We start from the raw sequence: 7,426 nt of genomic DNA, 5'->3' as shown, positions 1-7,426 counted from the left end.
AAACATGCCAAAATATTTTGAACTTGTCTTAATACAATGACCTTACATGTCACCATCATTACCACTCAACATCAAATCATAAACCAACATAACCAATTCAACAACCTTAATCAATTAGGGTTTAACAAAAACAACTGGTAGGGTTTACCGATTACATAACATAGAAAGGGTTTAACTTTTTACTTTGATTACCAGTTCAACTCACAAACTTACATACCAGTTTACAATAACCTTCACAAATATCTTCCTACCGATTACAAGACAATAACAACAATATCATTATCGGTTCAGTTGACATCAATGACAACATAACATATCATTAATGCAATCTTCATGCAAACGCCAACAGGGAGTTTGCAGTAGATCTATTCATTTGTGATGGCCTCCATGATCTTCTCTTTCTAAGTCAATTTCAAGTCAACATCAGGCATCTTCAAGAGAATTTCAACACAAAGAAGGGCTATGAAGGTATAAATATTTCAATTTCAGTTCTACCTTCTACTACCTAACAACATGCTTTAAATTTCAATTTCAATTCAATTAAATTTCAAGGTTAATTCCAAAATTGGGGTTTGACTTAGGAAAATTGCTTTCTCTCCAATAATTTCCTCTCCTTTTTGTGTGCAAGAATAAGTGACAAAGAAACAAGAAAAGGTGTGGAATCATAAGATAGAGATCTACAGTCTACAATTTGTCAAAGCCGAAATTGATAGAGTGAGCCGAGTTATACAACTGAGTCCCAGGAGCAGATCGAGCTAGGAAACTAAGTCCTTGCATTTTTCTCTCAATTTTGGAATACAAGTTATTTATAGTTTTTACTTCTACATACTTTTTTAAATTTGAGTTTTGAGTCTGTTGTCTTCCTATACATGCAGAAAACTATCATTTTAGCTTACTTGCTCCTAATTTGTTCATTCTTCCTTACAATTACATTTCACATTTCAACTTGATAGCAAAGGACCAATGCATTCACTTTGTTCCTGAGCCATCTTGAGCCTAGTAGATAATTCTCTTTTTGAATGTAATCAATGTGGAAATAGGCTTAGTTTCCTAGTTTGCATGCATTAAGTTAAAAAACCCTATTTCCCAACATTATAGATATGTCAAGGGTTGCAAGTATTATGACAATAGTGATAATGGAAATAGTAAGAAAAGACACATGTTTGTTATATTCATATTTTTAATTTTATTTCATTACTTTTAATATTTTTAATCATCAAGGAAAAGGATATGGCCCTTCTATATTTACAAACATTTGAATCAAAAACCCATTCTTGTACTCTTTTTTCTATAATAAGGTATTGGGATCTGTTCACATCCTTTTGAATCCTAATAACACTAAAATTGCTAATGCTACTGTTATCATGATTTTTCTTTTTTAATTATATTAGATGAGGGTCTTTTATTCAAGGATCTAATTTTATGTGTAATTAATGAATAATTCCATGCAACTATTGTTGGCATTATTGTCATTGATGTCAAAAGGATGTCAAGGGAGGTTGCATTGATGCAAGTAGCAGTTGTGCATAAGGATGTCAAGGGAGGTTGCAATGATGCAGGAAGCAGACACACATTAGGATGTCAAGGGAGGTTGCACAATGATGTAGGAAACACTTGAGCATAACATGTTGTGTTATGCAGCAGGGGTTTCTACCAGATTCATCGTCGGGGTTTGGACTAGATTCATTGCCTTCACATGTCAGTCATGTCGGCAACAATCATCGACTCACATATTGTGGTTTGTATGTCATGATTTCCATGTGGTAGCACCTGTCTCTTCATGTGTATTTGTGGGTTCCATGTTGTGTTTATGAGAAGGGAAGAGACCATGCAGGATAACTTAAGTTTGTTGAACAAGGTAGTCCTTCTTATTCTGCACTGTCAAAAGTGATCAGTGATGGTTTTCTGGGATAAGATAGTCAAAAGAGGTCAAAATGGATAGATGTTTCTGCTTATCCCACAGTGTCAAGAGTGGCCAACAAACGTCACACTAGATAAGTCAATTTTGATGAACAAGATCGTTTCTCTTATCCCGCATCATATTAGCCAGCAATGAAAAGTCATGTGGGACAAGAAACTAGAGGGAAGATTGTGGATTCCCTTATCCCACAAGGGTTAAGAAGCTGACACAATGACATGTAGGCTAGCAAAAGAAATGTCTCACAGGATAAGAAATCAAAGGGAGATTGCTTGAAGATGCTTAACATTTATGAGAAAATCATGATGTCAGTGGGTCCACGAGATAAGAAAACAAAAAGAAGTAAAGGACCTGCTTTCCCACATGACTAAGCAGGGATATGAAGATGTTTGTGGAATAAAGAAAAGCGAAGAAAAGAGAGTGTGAGACCTTATTACGCGTGGGTCAACAGGAACAGAAAATGTTGTGTGGGCTAACAAGTGAATGCATTCCATGAAGAAAAGCTTATCCCGCACGATGTAAGAGGCTACAAAAGGTTCGTGCGGGATAACAAAATTATAGCAAAGGATACTAAGGAAATCCTTATCCCGCAAGGGTTCGCAACAATAAGGAAATTACTGTGGGATAAGAATATAAAGGAAAAAGAAAGGTTTCCTTGTCCAGCACTTCCTTGTGGTGATAAGGAAAGGGTCATGGGATAAGAAAATGTTAAAGTGAAGACAAAAAGGGAGAAATCTTATTCGTGGATTAAGAGACTATGCTAATGTGATGCAAGCTAACAAAGAAAGAGAAAGGCTTATTGAGAATGACAAAATATTATCTTGCATGAGTAGAACATACATGCAAGGTGTATAACATGAAGGTTAGCCGCAATATGAAGTTCAATGGATCTAAACATCTTGATAGTCCACATGGGCATTGACCAAGTTTGACTCGATGATGTAGCATGTACGGAGAAAATCAAAGGACACTTGTAAAAATAATGAAACAGTATTCTGTCGATAGAATTGAATATTGTGATCAACTTTGTGGCCATGTCTACAAGCCAATAGACTCAGAGGTCCATGTGAACGATTGACCAGGATTGACCACGTGGCTTGCATGTTGAATAAGAAGATGCCTGCATGCCGATAGGCAAAATGATATAAATGGATGTCGACCGTCCTTGACCATATGATCTACACAAAGAATATGAAGACATCAGGCTCCTTGATTAATAGAGAATGAATCAAATATGCATAAGTGGGTGATGGTGGATTTCAGTGTGGTAGTTATCAAACTTTTCAAAGAGGATGAGAGACGTATTTGTAGATCAGGAAATTGAAAATCATCAAAGCAATAGCAATTAGGACAACCACAAAACCTAAAGCTGCTATGAAAGCAATCCTAATCCAATCAATGAAGACATAAAGACAAGATATTCAAATCAAATGAAATCGAAGCAAACCGACGCAGATATCTCCTTCATGTGGCTCCATTATTCTTCTTTCACCTTCGAATTTGATGTGGATCTCACCTAAAAGTGCAAAATGCAAGTGGAAAGCAAGTTGTTGAGACATGAAATTCACAACATAAGGTTACTCAAAAATGTGATTGATCCCCTTCATTGAAGAAAATCATCCAATTTATAGACAAGTTGGAGAGAGGACAAGATTAGCATGAAGAGATTTGAAAGGAAATTCAAATCAAGAATGGGAAAAGTATGACAAATGTATGACAATTTCTATGCAAGGTGTATGACAAATTATGACAAGATTGAAATGCCATTCCCATGACAAAAGGGAAGAGAGAAAATAGCCTCCATGATTGCAACAAATGGAAGCATAAACATAGGAGAAAATGAGGGAATGAAATTAGGGGAAATATTAGAAAAATTAAAGAAAATAGGAGAAATAGAAATTAGGAATTAGGAGAAATTAGCAAATTAGAAAATTGAGGAAAAAGATGAAATAGAAATTAGGTGAATTAATTAATAGGTTTTCATCCATTAATTAATTCATGAAAGAGACCTAGGACTAAATAAATAAATTTATTTAACCCACAAAGAAGAAGAAAAGGATTAAATGAACAAATCATAAAACCCTAGAAATAAGAGGACAAGGAATTAGGTCAAGACAACAAGAAATTAATGTAGGTTCGATCATGATTCTAATTGACAAAGGACCAATGTTGATAAATGATTGAGATTGGTTGACAAAAATCAATGACAAATTGACCAAGATTGACAAGGAGATCAAATTGATAGGCGCCAATTAATGAGGAACAATGACTAATCGATCCAAATTGACATGATTGAAAAGGACAAGGATCGATGACCAATCGATTGCAAAATGACAAGATTGACAAGGACAAGGATCGATGACGAATCGATCGTAAAATGACGATATTGACAAGTTTATAATCACAAATGATTACCAACAAGCTAAAGATGATTGAAAGATTGACAAGAGGACAAAACCCCAATTCTATCATCGATTAGGATTGACGATGTCCAAAATGATGATAAATGAGCACGCACCATGATGCGACAGGATAAGATCGACCAAAATCATGACTGAAGATTGCTATCGACAAGACCTAATTCAAAAGTGAGAAAAATGAGGAATACAAAAGGACTCGATGCTCACAAATGATAAAGACCAAGTGTGCAACATAGAAGAAATGTTAATGCGACGCAAGAACCCTAAAATAAGACAATGCGCAAATGTTAAAGTATGACTCCACAAGCGTTGACCATTTTTAGACATCTACATTTTGCCCCTCTTTGAGACAATACGATTCTATGCATTGTTTCAAAGAACAATAATGAAAATACCCCAGACAATAACAATGACATATGCATGCCCCCTCAAGGAATTGGCTGGAAAAATCCAGAAAAAAGGCCAAGTGATAGATAAGAATGACGGAAGATGAGAGGTTCGAACAGATCAAAAATCGAAGGTCAGATGCACAAAGGACAAGCAATGAGAGTCCTAGGTGCATGCAGAGAGATGAGCCACATCTAGCAGATCATGAGTCATTGCAGGATATACCCATAGGGTAGGAGACAGCTAGCATAGAGGAGATGAATATATGTAGGGCTGCCATAGCGAGTCAGCATGATTACATTGCTACATTAGAGATATAGAATGCTATCTGGAGGACAGAGTAGGATCAGTGGAAAGTAGAGCAGGAGCAGTGGTCAATTGAGAGGGATAGGTACAAAGCAGAGATAGCCAGGCTAACAGTGGCTCGAGATACAGTGATAGCCCAAGCACAGCAAGTAGAGCAAAGAGTGACTGAGTATGTTGGGTCGATTAGGGATGCTAGTGCACGTGAGATGGCACAGATGTTATTAGAGGCAGGAGATGAGATGCACCATTTGAGGACTTTATATGAGAGTGTAGTTCCACCAGAGTAGAGAGTAGCATCATATCAGTCACAATCAAGGACAGAGAGTAGGCCATGCTCTCGGAGGTCAGTGAGCAGCATGGGGGTGAGTGGACCTATGAGACCACCACAGCCAGGACCAAGGACAGGAGGGGCTTCATCCTTGAGACATGGCAAGGATGAGGAGGATAGAGGGAGAACCCAGTGATAGAGGCACGTGCTCCTTATGATGGAGACATATATAGTATGACATTATGTACTCAGCTTGTGGATCATATGTAGGACAGACAGTCCAATTTTGTACTCGGATATTTTTATTTTTATTTTTATTTTTTATGATATGATATGCAGCTATATGATGGGATGCAATGTGTTATGGCTTATGTTTACTTTCCATGTATGGATGTCTTATGCACTATCTATGTACTATCTTTGGAACATGGATGAATGTTGTTTATGTTTTTGATGCATTTATAAGATGAAATGGATAAAATGCTTTGTATGGGCTTGATATAATGCAAATGTACTAACCAATGAATGCAGGATGTAGCTTATATTTTTTTGTTTTGGAGATTGGAGAACTAGACCGAATGGACTGCCAAGACTGATGGAAGAAATGTTAGTAAGAAGAAATTAGACAGAGGATAGTTAGAGATGAAGGAAAACTTCCTTTCACAAATGCACATAAGTAGGTGAGAACCTTTATTTAATGTAGCAAAGCGGGTGCAAAGCATCATGGCATTGAAGGCCAGAGCTGGAATGCAACCCCTTTTGCAAAAGACAGACACATCGCACACAAGGAATGAGTGAAGCATCCTAGGGTGCATACATCAAGGGTCGAGGTATGTGCGGCGTTCACAAAGCAAACATACTTATCACAGACACCCCATGATATAGTTGCCCCAGTTTGTGACAAACATTCCACAAATAGAAAACACAACAAAAAAAGGAAAGGGACCATGAACCATCCCAGTCACTCTAAATCACTCAGTGACATCATCGAACAACATAGGAACATGATCGAAGCCAAAGACAAATCAGTAAAAAGATAAGATGCACAAATTCAACCAAGTCAAACAAACAATCTGACCATCATTGTCAAAAGTGGAAAACAAGAATGATCATGCTGTCTGGTTTCAGGGAATGCGGTACCCCATAGAAGATAGGACACAGTCTAGTTTCGAGTGTACCACACCCTGTATAAGACCCATGATAATGTTGACAAGGACCAATGGTAATGTTGATGCTATTTTGATTGATGTGACAACTGTGATCAGGTTGAATGCTTGCTTGGTCGAACAGTTTATCTATTAATGTGTGATTTCATTAAAGCACAATGTTTGATTGATTGTCGTTGGATGTATCCTCAACGATTTGTCTATGCATAAAGGGGACCATTTATTGACAAAATGCAAAATTGCAAAGAAATTGTTTTTGGATTTTGGTGTTTTTCACTTTGTAGGAATTTCGAGGTTTTTACAATTTTTTTTGTTTTGTCATTTTTCAGGACTTTATTTGACTTTTTAGGGATTTTTTCAGGGCATTATTTGATTTTTAGGGATTTTTTCAGGACATTATATGAATGTTTTTGAATTATTTTGGGGCATTTTTCAATTTTTATAGGACCTTTTTTTTTTAGGACTTTATTTGATTTTTTGAATTATTTTAGGACATTTTTTGATGTTTTTGGATTATTTCAAGACATTTTTTAATGTTTTTGGATTATTTCAGGACATTTTTCAATGTTTTTAGGATTTTTTTTTTTGTTAGGACTTTATTTGATTTTTATGATTTTGCCCCCAGTGTCTAGCAAGGCAAGGAATATGACAGGTGAATAAATAGGCTTGTTGAAATGTTGTTGGATAGAGGGAAGACAAAGGTCTTTTATTATGGAGACAATGGGACAAGCAACTGGATATGACAATGTAAAGTAGTGACATGGCATGAGGGATATGTCAAGAGGTTTTGAAAAACATGTTTTGCATTTCATTTCCTTATGTCAGGTCAAGATCAAGGGAAATAAAGAGTGTATGGACGATGGGATATGGACAAGATAAGCAAGACCAAGAATGGATAAAGGATATGAATAGGATAAGGATATGATAGAATAAGGGACAATGACAAAAGGTTACAATAAGC

The sequence above is a fragment of the Cryptomeria japonica genome, chromosome 9, assembly GCF_030272615.1.
Source record: "Cryptomeria japonica chromosome 9, Sugi_1.0, whole genome shotgun sequence".
Lineage (NCBI taxonomy): Eukaryota > Viridiplantae > Streptophyta > Pinopsida > Cupressales > Cupressaceae > Cryptomeria > Cryptomeria japonica.
The sequence above is the reverse complement of the archived record's forward strand: the minus strand, read 5'-3'. Positions refer to the sequence as shown.